At 48.0% G+C, this 12,444-nt stretch overlaps 1 protein-coding gene across 1 annotated transcript in view; it reads left to right on the top strand.

Moving 5' to 3' along the window:
- Positions 1-339: 339 nt before the first annotated feature.
- Ube2a (ubiquitin-conjugating enzyme E2A) overlaps positions 340-12,444 on the top strand; it is a gene marked incomplete in the record, with an annotated part of 74,363 nt that continues 62,258 nt past the window's right edge. The window contains 1 exon segment of the mRNA XM_005410478.2: positions 340-398.

Genomic DNA, 12,444 nt, shown 5'->3' with positions numbered 1-12,444 from the left:
GAGGCAGGGTCTCACTGTGCAGTTCAGGCTGGCCTGGAGCTCACTTTGTAGCCCAGGCTGGTCTCGAACTCACAACGATCCTCCTGCCTCAGCCTCCCGAATGCTGGGATTACAGGTGTGCACCACCACGCCCGGCAAGTGCTGTTAGCTGAAAGAGGCTGTACAAAGGTTTGTCAGTTTTCCACTACCAAACTACATACTAGGCACTCAGTAAATGTTTCTTGAGAAGAATAAAAATGTTTCCCGGGTGATGAGACAAACAGTCAAGGTAAGAGGATATACATGTAAATGTGAAAGTTAACTCCGGCTACTGCAGTTGTCCAGGTGATAAGTGCTGAATGAATTCAGAGAAGGAAGCAGTGACTGTGGATGAGGGTCAGGGGGACCCCACTGTGCAGGTGAGATTGGAGGTGGGCATTAAGGGGTGCATTGGGGTTTGATAAGAGGCATGGGACCACAATGCTGTGGAAAGAGCAGTAGGGGCAGCAAGGGCCGGAGGGCAGGACCGCTGCTTCTATGGTATGCTGTGCCTAGTACCATTACTGGCATACGGTAGGCTCTCAATATGAGTTTGTGGGAGGAAGGGAGCGGGGAGAGCAGGAAGGAATGCCTTAGGCCAATTAAAATCAAAGCTTACCACAAATCATGAGAGTCAAGACAAGCAGACCAGCTAGGAGGGTACGAATCTTGAAACAAGAACATTGTCTCTCCTATGACATTAAGAAGCTTCCAGAAGGGGAGACCAGAGCCATGCCTGGTTTGCTCTTCCCTGTGTCCTTAGCACCAGGAACTGCAACCAGCATGCAGGAAAGCTCTACAAAGATTGACTGATGGAAGGGATTGATGGGGTAGCTTGTGGCAAAGGAAAGGACTGTGGAGTCAGAGGACCGTGAGTCTGAGTCCTGCCCTTGCCAGTTATTCCCTGGATGACCTTGGGCAAGTGGCTTAACGTCTATGAAACTCATTTTGCTTTCTGAAAAAATACCCACCTCACAGAGTTGTCCTAGAAATTAAATGACATAACTCCAATCCAGTGCCTGCTGCAACCCCCAAGGAGAATTGGTGGCCACTGTGGTCATGCCCCGTTAGAAGGAGAAGATTTGGAGGGGTGCTTGGTGTGCAGTAGGTGGTCAGCTGGTATTGCTGACTGACAGGAAGGTTAGGACTTTGAACCTTTTTTCCTGATAGGCGTGGGGAGCCTCACATGCAAAGAGGGGTGTTGAGTGACTAATGTGGATGTGGTGTGAGGCGTGGGTGGAAGTGAAGGGGTGGGAGACGCAGATGTGGAGTTGGGTGCGACCATGTTGGGATTAGGGGCAGGCTGCAGTGTGGCAGTGGGCAGGGACAGAGAGGCATGGCAGAAAAAGGGAGTAAATAGGCCTTACTATTTAAAAAAGGATATAGCTGGGAGACAACCGCACGTTAGAAAAGGGAGCAAGCTATGAGCTCAGAAAGATGCAGAGACCTGCCAAGTGTGCGTCACTGCGCAGGAGCAAGGCGCTGAGCGCTGGCTGCAGCTCCCCCATCACAGAGTAAAGGAGCCCAGGGAACATTCTCGAGGTTCCCTGGTAAATGAGGGCTGACCCCCCGATCCTGCAAGATTTTCAGGCAATAGTAGTTGCCCAGGAATTTCAAAGAGTACAGGTATTTTCTTCTCCTCTTCCCTCAAAATGTCAGGAACGCACAGTCCACAAGGGGGCATATGATATCTGGCAAACTCCAATTTCCATGGAAACACGGATATTCACAATCTTCTCTCAGACATCCTTCAACTATCTGAACAAACACAAAGAGGAGACTGAGATCATTCATTTCCCCCACCCTATCAGCACAAGGTGTAAGGCCAGAGGCGTGCAGATTGTGCTGTGACAATGAGGGGGGCTGGAAAGCCACGGAGCCCTTGGCCTGATACAGGACACATGGATTATTGCTCCAACTGGACACTTCCTCCTGCCTATAGCTCATAGCTGCTCTGCCCTTTGCATCTCCTTAAGCAGGGTCTGATGATGGTGCAGCCTGAAATCAATCAGCAAGTCCTCGTTGCAGGCAGAACCCAGGATCATTGGGAGGTGGAAATCCATTGAAAGTCCAAGAGTCCCTTAATGAACTGAGTCTGGTGGAAAAGGCAAGCCCATGTTGGCTCAGAGCATGGCTCTGGGATCAGAGAGACCTAAGTTCCCATCTCACCTCCACCATTTGCTAGCTGTATGGCCTAGGGCAAGCTTTTTAACCACCTGAGCCTCTGTCTCCTCACCTGTAAAATGCAGCCAGTAAGGCCAGTACCGATGTCACAGGAGGCCATCAGATTTCACTGAGTTTATGCACAAGTGAGATAGTGCCTGACCCACAGTCAGCACTCAGCAAATGGTGGCTGGAATCCTCTTATCGCTAGTAGTAACAATAAACCATATGATACAACTGAATATGCCAAATACAGAACAATTTGGGAAACACAAATGACAACTGAAGCCTGGCATGGTGGCACACGCCTATAATCCTAGCAGTGTTGGAGGCAGAGGCAGAAGTATCTCAAGCTCAAGCTCAGCATGGGCAAATTATTAGACCCTGTCTCAAAATAAAAAATAAAAAGGGTTAGGGAAATAGCTCAGGGCAAAGGCCCTGGGTTCAATCCCCCATGCCACAAAAAGAAAACACAAAAAGTAGCTGAGCAGGAAATGGGTTTTACCCTGACTTGCTGTAGGTCTTGAGGTTTGGGGTGGGACCTAAGGGGACTCTTTCCAATTAACTGAAAGTGTCCACCGTCATGTCAGGAGGGGGACTTGTTTTGCTTTGTATAGGCTTAGACAGAGCCAGGATGGCTGCCAAAGCCCACGAGTGGTCAAGGAGTTATAAGGGCAGCAGCATATATTTTAGGCTCATGTCAGAGTGTCAGAGAGACAAGGTGAGGGTAGGAGTGTGTTTCTCAGGATCATGTCAGAATGTTAAGGAGCTATAGGGAGAGCACGATGCTCTTTTGATCTCCAAAACCAGCAGGCTTCCTGTCTGTTGTGAGCCTAAGGTCAGGATGTGTCCCATTCACAGGCATATATGGCTCCCAGGGACAAGGCGGTGACCTTCCCACCCTTGTCCCCTAACCACCCACAGGTGGCTTCTGTTACCACATTCTGGTGCCACCTTCCAGACATCGTGTGTGCATTTGCAAGTGTCTATTATCTTAATACAAATAGCAGCATTCTCACTCATATTTGTTGTCCCAGTGCCTCTCGGAGTGTCCAACAAAAGGCGTCTGCGATGCACTTTGTGGGCTAAATGTTTGCTACCTGCTTGTGGCCCCTGTCTGTGACCCTCACTCTAACCATGGCTGCCTAAACTCCCCTGTTGCAATTTGCAGAATTTATCAACGTTTTACCTATTTGGGCTTCAGCTCCGGCTGGATTTCTCAGGACAGATTTACCAAGATGCCACGGGGCCCTTGCTTAATATTAAAAAAAAAAAAAAAAAAAAAAAAAAAGTCGTTCTCGTTCACACTGGAACTCTAAAAAGTACCCGGATGCTCGAGTTTTCTTCCCCGCACTGTTCAGGGTCAAGCAAGTTTGGCGTTGGCTCTTCTCAGTTTGGTGAGTTTTGCCTGAGATGAGGGTTAAGGGTATCGATGGGGAATCTCAAAGCACACTCCTCATCTCTGAATTCTGGCCCTGGAAATAAAACGTAGGGGTTTCTTAACCACTGCGGAATTGGAATAGTGGTGCTCCTCAGCCCCACCTGTGCCTTTTCCACAAGCATCCAGATGCATCCGCCCTTCTGTTCTCCCCCGTTTCCTTCCACCCCTCGCTAACAAGGGACAGGCTGTCCTCCTGCACCTGATCCATACAAAACACCTAAGGAAGAAGGGAAAAGGGAGGACTAAGAGGGCCACTTCTTGTCCTGTTCGATTATGACAAAGCTTGCAAACTCAGGGAGGAGACAGGGCAGAGTGGAAAAGAGAATACAGTCGGCCTGGGCTGGAATCTTAATTCTGCCACTTATCACCTCTGTGACCTTACACAAGTCGCTTAACCTTGCTAAGCCTTTCTTCCACCGTAAATGGGGATTATAATTATACCTCCTTTAAACAATTATGAGAATTGAGTGAGTTGACAGATGGTGAAGCATTTAAAACAGTGCCTGGCATATGGTAAATGCTATGTAGTACTTTTAAAATAAAAATAAAAATTTTCATGTTACTGATTCCTCAGCCTGTTCCCCTGGTTGCAAGATTCAAGGCTTTTCCTTACTGAGCTTAGGCCCCTTAATACACGTTCTTCCTAGTGGGAAAAAGCTGAATCCTGTGTTGTATGGTGCATTTCCTACACAGAGAGGAAAAGGTTAAGGGTAGTCTATAGCAGCTGCGCATGGTGGCACACATCTGTGATGGGGGGATGTCAAGTTTGAGGCCAATCTGGGCAACTTAGTGACTTAGTGAGACCCTGTCTCAAAAAAAACAAAATCTGAGGATGTAGCTCAGTGTGAAGGTCCGGGATTCAGTCCTCAGTACTACACCACAAAAAAGAAAAAAGAACAGCTTATAGATAGGCTAAAATGCTTGTAAAGGCAGGCTTGCCAGCTAACTTTCTACTGCTGAGTTTCCCGGGGCTGCTTTTGGGGCCCAACTCTCCCCTAAAGGGCTGAGGCCACAGAGAGCCTCCCGGCCAGTACCTTCTGGGGAGAGAGCTCTGGCTGCTGGGCTTGGTGAAGGTCTCAGCCTCCCCAAAGGTGTATGTGCTGCCATGGCCATGCGCCTGGCCCCTGAGGGCTGCCAGCAAGACAGCAACCCGGAGCCCTCCAGCAGAGCTCCTTGGGCCAGATCAGCACACTGTGCCCCAGAACACAGAGCCACTCCGTGCTCTTCAAAGGGCTGTGTTGCTAATTTGACCCCTCCTGGGCCTCCTCTCTGGGCCTCTTTCTTGTACTTTATTCTGACAAACAGCATGCCTTCCAAGTGAGACAGTGCCAGAAAGACTTCCTAAGTCAGCTCACCTGGCTCGGGTGTCTGGCTTTGCCAGGGCTCCTGGAAAGGTTCCGCAGGAGCTATAGTCTCATCCAGGAGGGCTTCTGGGCTTCAGGACGGATCCTGGGTAGTCCTCCATCAGCATCGGGGTCTCACGTTTTCACATCTCTCAGTTACAGGCATCCTAACACCCCGATCACACACAAATGCATTCCCTTTGCACTGAGCTCGGGCTGGGCAGGGCTCAGCTGTGCAGAAGAGCAGCCGCCCGTCCTGAGGGTATCTCCCTGCTGCTCAGGTCTCACTCACACATGGCTAGCGCAGTCCTGTGCTTTCCCTAATTTCTCTCTCATTGAGTTTGTTATTCATGTGCAGGAATGCTTTTTATTTTGGTACCAAAAATCAAACTCAGGACCTCAACTTTGCCAGGCAGGTGCTGTGGTGCTGAGCTAAATCCCCGGCCCTTAGTACAGTTCTGTGGAAAGAGAAAAAAAGCAGACCCTTGACAACAAGATATACATATGGACTCACTCAACAAACATTTGTGGAGTGCCTGTTATGAGCAAGTACTGAGGGGAGGGGGTGGAGATACAACAAGGAAATGAGTGCATTCCTTGCTCTGAAGGACTTTGACCTGTACCAGAGAAGCCACACACACACACACACACACACACACACACGCATGCGTGTGTGCACATATATACTGGCTATGATACCAAACTCATTCACTGATTTGACATTTGCTGAACACATACTCTGGGCTGGACACCATCCTGGGCGCTGCAGATGGATACACAGAAGAGAATAGAGGGAAACTCTTACCATTATGGAGCTTATATCCCAACAACAGGGACAGAGAAGTAGGAAGACAATTACAATATAATGTGAGAAAGATGACAATAGGGGTCAGCAGACAAGCTTTGGGAACAAAGAAGGAAGAATGGCTGTCTGACGTTGAAGGAATCTGGGAAAGTGTCCCAGGGAAGTTCCACATAAATCCAGACCTACGGCTTCCACAAGGCATGGTCCAATGTGAATGGCATCCCCTGGACTCTTGTACCACCACTTGTGGCAGAGTGGTCCAACATGGCTGGGGTGCAAGGGCCACCTAGCAAGTCGGGGGGCGGGGAGAAGCACAGGACCTGGAAACATGTTTTACAAACATGTGTAGAAACATGGGATCTGACAAGAACTGTGAATGGATGATGAATCTAGGGGGAATTTTAATGAGAAGCAGGATATTTACATGATTTTAACATATCAGCCACAGACTGTGTATTATGTGCCAAGGAAGCGGGAAATATCTAAATAGTAGAGACATTAGACACTACCTTTAACTGGTGCTCAAAACTGACATCACCAGTGATGGAGGGGTTATATCAAGTACCTGCAAATAAGGCACCATATTAGGCCAGGCATGATAGCACACACTATAACCCCAGCTACTCTGGAAGCAGAGGCAGGAGGATTGCAAATTTGTGGCCAACCAGGGCAATTTAGCAAGATGTCTCAAAATAAGGAAATATAGAAAGGCCTAGGGATATAGCTCAGTGGTAGAGCACTTGCCTAGTGTGCATTAGCCCCTGAATTCAGTCTCCAGTACTGTGCCCACACACAAACTGAGGTCATAAGAGACAAAAAATGCGTGCAGTTGAAATGTTCCAGATGAAAGAAAGATGAATAGAACTATAACTAATTGCAAAATCTGACCCTACAGTAGCTCCAGTACTAGAGGGGAAAAATTGTCCAAAGGGCATGATTGTGTCAGCTGATGAAACTACAAAAGCAACAATAAGGTACTGTAACAGTGCTGGGTTTATAAATTGATAATTTACATAACTCTAGCTATGTAAGGGGATACCTCTCTTCTTAGGAAATACACACTGAAATGTAGGGGCAAAGAGCCATGCTGTATACAGCTTCCTCTCAAATGGTTCAAGAAAAAGTGTGTGTGTCTGTAATATACATATAAACTGTATATACAGAATGTATGTACCATCACTTCTCGGCCTTTTGGCTAAGATCAAGTGCAGAATGTATGTACCTATATAACAAATGTAAAGATGTATTTATATAAAATGTATATACACATAATGTGCATACATAAGTGCATATACTGTATGCATATAAAATGTAGGTACATGTTTATAAGAGTGTGAAAATATCTGTATCTCTATATCTTTATAAAATGTCTGTGTGGTGCACACACCTGTAATCCCACACTGTGGGAGGATGAAGCAGAAGGAACTCAGGTTTGAGACTATCCTAAGCAACTTAGTGACTTAATGAAACCCTGTCTCAAAAAAAATGCTAGTGCAAAGGCCCTGGGTTCAATCCCCAGTAACACACACACACACACATATACACACAAACCAGAATAGGGTACAGAGGGTTGGGGTGTAGGGGCAGTGGTGAGAAATGAAAGCAGTAGCCAGACAGAAAAGAGACTAACACGCTGAGGTCAGAATCTGGCCTTGAGGTGTGTTCTGAAGAGTGCAGAGACAGGGGTTGGCCTTGGAGAAGTGCAAGGGCACAGGAAGATGGGCACCTTGCAGGCTGGGAGAATGGTTATTTTCTGAATGTCTGCTATGTTTGGGGGACATTTCGGGTAGAGCTCCAAAGATGAATGAGGCACGGTGGTCCCTCCCCAAGGAGTCCAGTGGTGTGGGCATCGTGAAGGACAAGTTGGGGTCAAGCCCTGGAGATGGCCCTTGCAGCCACAGGCAGGCATGGGCTTCCACCTTGCCTTGCAGGACTGAGGCGGGGCAGTGGGCTCCGCAGCTGGGCTAGAGGAGGCTCAGGAAGAGAGTGTCGTAAGGCCTTACCACGTAGGGAAAGCCTCCTTCAGGCTCGGAGGATCAGGACCCACCCCGACACCCACCTAGAGAACAAATGGGGGTTCTGTTATCTCTGCAGGTCAGAGGTGGCACATGGGAGCAGTGACCGTTCCTCCTCAGAGCTACACTTTTTCTTCACTGCCAGAGAGACCCTGGGAAGAGGGCCAGGCATGGCAGGAGCCAGCAGGTCTGGCTTAAGACCTCTCTTCTCCCCAGGGCACTGCCTTCCTCCAAATAGTGCTTTCTCCTGGATCGTCCATCAGGGCCCACCCGGCCTGCTATCCCTTTTGGTTTTCTAGAAGCCACTTCTCCCAAATCCGGAGGTTCTCCTCTGGCACGGTTGACATGCACATTACCCTGCCCCGGCCTTTCCCCGACTTCCCCATGGGTGTCAGAACTTCCTTTGCCTCCCTTCACAGTCCTTCCTTTCCAGGAAGGAAACTGATGCCAGCGGGGTAAATCACTCAATCTAGGAGGATGAGTGAGTTGACATGGCAGTACACGTTCCCAGAAATGCTTTGTCAAGCAGGCCTTCTTCCTGCTGCCTTGGGCCCATCCCTTGGGACTGGCTTGTTGACAAGGTTGCAACTAGATTGAGGGTAGCTAGGAGGCCAGAAGGCTCGTCACTGGCCCTGGCCACACTTCAGTATGGTGCCCTGACGTACAGCAGTGCATGTGCATGACTGTGGGGCTCTATTGGTCACGCAAAAGTGTGAAGGCAAGAACAGGTAGGACATGGTGGTAGACATCTGGAGGTGTGAGGTGCGGGTGTGCCTGGATTTCCTGCCTGGCCAAGTGAGTAAGTGGCAGTGTCATTTATTGAGAAAGGGATCATGGGGCAGGATGCCCATGGGTTGAAGGGGGAAGCAGAGGATGACACGTCCGGTTGGGTATACTACATTTGAGTTGTCTGTGGGACATCCAGGTGGCTGTGTAAAAAGAACTCAACTTTGGGGGGTGCTTCTGGAGCACAAGAGCAAAGTGTAGCCAGGAAATAGAGCATCAATATTCTAACACACTCACCCCCCATGCACACGCACACAGGCACGCACATGTGCAAACAGCAGGCTTTCCAAGCTGGGTGGCTCACAGGGTCATTTGACCCAGGATTTGTTGACAAAGGAAGGTATGGGTGTCATCCAGAGACAGGCGCACAGCGTTCCTATACAGCACTTTTACAATGCCTTCTTAATCCACCTCATCCAGAACCGTAAGGACAATGGGCAGGAATCAGTGGCCCAGGAGCTTTGCACTACTGTGGCTCTGCAGTCCTGCCCCTCCATAGACCCCCCTGGCGGGTTCTGCTCTTTCAAAGCTCTGCAGAAGTGTGGGCAGGAGGCATCTTCAGGAGGACACTGTGAAAGCAGGTGTGCGTGCTGGGTGAGGCAGCCTGTAATTCTGTCAAGGTTGCGCTTTCTCCTTCTAAGTGCATCGAACTCTTAATGCTTCTGTCCTCACCCTGGTCAGTTCCCAGCCTCTGGACTACAGAGAGGGCAGCGCCACCCTCTCAGCGGGGCTGCACAGGATGTTTTCAGGCTGATGCCAAGAGTAAACCACTCCCTGTCAGCACTTCAACAGCCTCGGAAGGTGCCAGGTGGAGCAGCGTGGGCAAGCGGCATCTGAACTTCCTGGTTATAGAATGAACATCTGGCTGATAAAAACCTGTGCATGTGTGCATATGGGGGTGGTAGTGATGAGGCTCCCCTCCCCGCAAGTGTTAGCAAGGATAAAGGGCACTCCTTGTTCAAGATGACAAGATGCGGGCGCCCCCACAGGCTCCACACTGTGCTTCTGTTTTTCCAGGAAATCTTGACTGTCAGCCAGGCTGGTACTCACTGATTCATCCAGTCGCTGAGGACTGGCCTTTGTAGTGAGTGCTGAGTGGGGCAGGGTGGGGGACTGTGCTCTTGGACAGCTGCCAGCCTAGGTGCCAACACAGGACACTCACTTGGGCAATGACATGGGGGCAGTACAATGCAACATGGCCCTGACTGTATCAGAGCAGTCGTGCCTGATAAGTTGCCCAGATGTTACTCAAGGAGAAATGACAAGCACATGTGGCCCAGAAGACAGAGTTCGTAGGTGACCCACACACAGAGGATGGCTGAAGCCTGGGCTGACTTGTGACCAGCAAATGTCAGGCCTTTTCTGGCTTAGTAAGCAAGAGGCTCACCTGCAGATCCAAAATCCAACTGCCTCCCAGTGCTGCTAAAAAGGAAACAGGACCCAAAGGAAACAGGGCTCCAAAGGCAAACATTGGATCACCCTCAGGAGCAGCTTCCAAGACTGAATAACATCCTGGAGGCAAAAAGAAGGGTTTGTGTGACACTTCCCCCACACAACTCACAGTCCCCAGTGTCACCAGCCTTTCTGGAAAGTGTTCAACAATCACTTACAGCCCAGACTGGAGCAGGGCCAAGGGGACAGAGGGCTGAGCCAGGGCTCCCCTGGACTTACTCCTCCATCTTCCCTCTTCCCTTCAGGCTTGAGCGCTTGCCAGATGTGCCTTCCAGAATTTGCAAGTGTCTCTAGCTCCCTTCCATCCCTGCCCAGGCAGAAAGATGCCACTCACCCATGGAAAAGCCACTGTTGCCAATCAGTGCCCAGGGACCTCATTTAAGGCGGCCATGAAGCCCCGGTATTCGCTAGGTTTAGCTCTAGAATCCAGGCTCCTATCTGATGTGTGGGTCTTGAACGAGTGTCCAAGGGGAGCAGGAGTAGGGGCAAAGGTCATTCAGGACCGGGAAATAGAGTTGGGTGTACCGGTGTGCTAGAGTTTTCTCCTTCTGGCCCATGAGAGCCAGATGCTACATTTTCAGGAAATCTTTGAGCCAGTTGTTAAACACAGGTATTATTTTAAACTTTTTTTTTTTGGTACCAGGAATCAAACCCAGGACCTTACGCTTGCCAGGTAGGCATTGTGCCACTGAGCTATATTCCCAGCTCACAGCTATTATTTTGGAATATATGAAATCACTGGAGATGTAGTTTGGTAGTACAGCACTCACCTAGCATGTGCAAGGCCTTGGGTCCCATCCCCAGCACCACCAAAACACAAATACATAAACTGTCAAGGACATTCTATTAAAAACTAAGGTAAACTAAGCCAGGGGTGGTAGCACATTCCTGTATCCCAGCACTCGGGAGGCTGAGACAGGAGGATCACCGTGAGTTTGAGGCCACCCTGAGCTACATAGTGAGTTCAAGGCCAGCCTGCACTACACAGTGCGACCCTGTCTCAAAAAACAAACAAACACTAAGGTAATGAATACCCCCAAATTCATCATTTCCTAACCATTTTAGTATCTTTTATTATTATCTGTGCTTTTGAGATTATTATCTGATATTTTTCCTTATCATCTGTAATATCTGTATAGTTGAGATACGGAATAATGGCATGCAGTCCTCTCTTTGCAATATGGTGCTGGAGTTCGCAGTTGGAAATGAGCTCTTGTGGGAGTATTTACAACTCAGAAATCAGCAAACATTACAGATCAGAGGCCGACTGATTGTTTTGCTGACTCTCTAGACCTAAGAAAGTGATGGGGACTACTGCTAACAAGGCACGTTAAACCCAAAGGGGTGGCATATCTGTACAGGTTCCACTGAATAATACCAAGAAATGAGTAAACAGTCTTTCAGGGTCTGAAAACCACCAACCTATTTAGCAAAGAAGTCACTCACATTGTGGACAAATGAATGAAGTTTCCACGCTGTCATTATTTCCCATGTAAATGAAAACCAACATTTGTGTCAAAACTACGTTTACTTGTCAACCGAAAGCATAGATAAGAGTTGGACAAAAGTCAATGAAAGGGCTGGGGTGCAGTTCATTCATAGAACACTTGCCTACTACACTTGAGCCCCTGAGTTCCATCCCCAGCACTGCAAAAATAAAAGATAAAAATCAATGAATGCATTCTGTGATAATAAGTTAGCTATATGGAATTTATAATAAGTTATATTGTATATTTTACTATTATGTATAATTTGTGTACTATATATCCTTTATATCAGTAAAATGTAAATGATCTTATATATACACACACACACTTCTTCCCAGAGAGCTAGCTCTTAAACACTGACCCACCAACCACTGTTTAAGCCCAAGCCCAACGTTCAGAACTGCTTTGGCACCAGAACACAAAGTTCAAAGGTCCCAGAGTTACCCTAATCCTGACCCAAACCTGATAGAGGACAGACACATGAGGAGAAATTATTTATGGGTTTAAAAAAAGAGCAAACCAATGAACACCATGTTTCACTCTCACTAGGCTATAAACTCTGTGAAAATACAGACTGTGCCTCTCATTCATGGTGGTAACTTTGGCATCTAGTTGATACTTGGCATGTAAGACACACGCAATCTGGCATGTAAGACACATTTTTTTCTGGAAAAAAAAATGTGTACATGCTTGTAATTTCAGCACCCTGGAGGGCTGAGGCAGGAGGATCACAAGTTTGAGCCCAGCCTGGGCAACTTAGCAACTCAGAGAGAACCCTGTCTCAAAAATAATTTATTTTATTTTTTTTATTTTAAAAATAAAAGGAGGAAAACATTAACAGACAGACAACCTTTTTACAAAATAGCGAAAGAACAGTACAGACAATACAGAGTTACAAACAAAGTGGTAGGAAATTAACAATGCTTGTTGTATT

Source organism: Chinchilla lanigera, unplaced genomic scaffold (genome assembly GCF_000276665.1).
Source record: "Chinchilla lanigera isolate Chin_1 unplaced genomic scaffold, ChiLan1.0 scaffold00133, whole genome shotgun sequence".
Taxonomy (NCBI): domain Eukaryota; kingdom Metazoa; phylum Chordata; class Mammalia; order Rodentia; family Chinchillidae; genus Chinchilla; species Chinchilla lanigera.
This window is presented reverse-complemented; position numbering and strand designations above follow the sequence as displayed.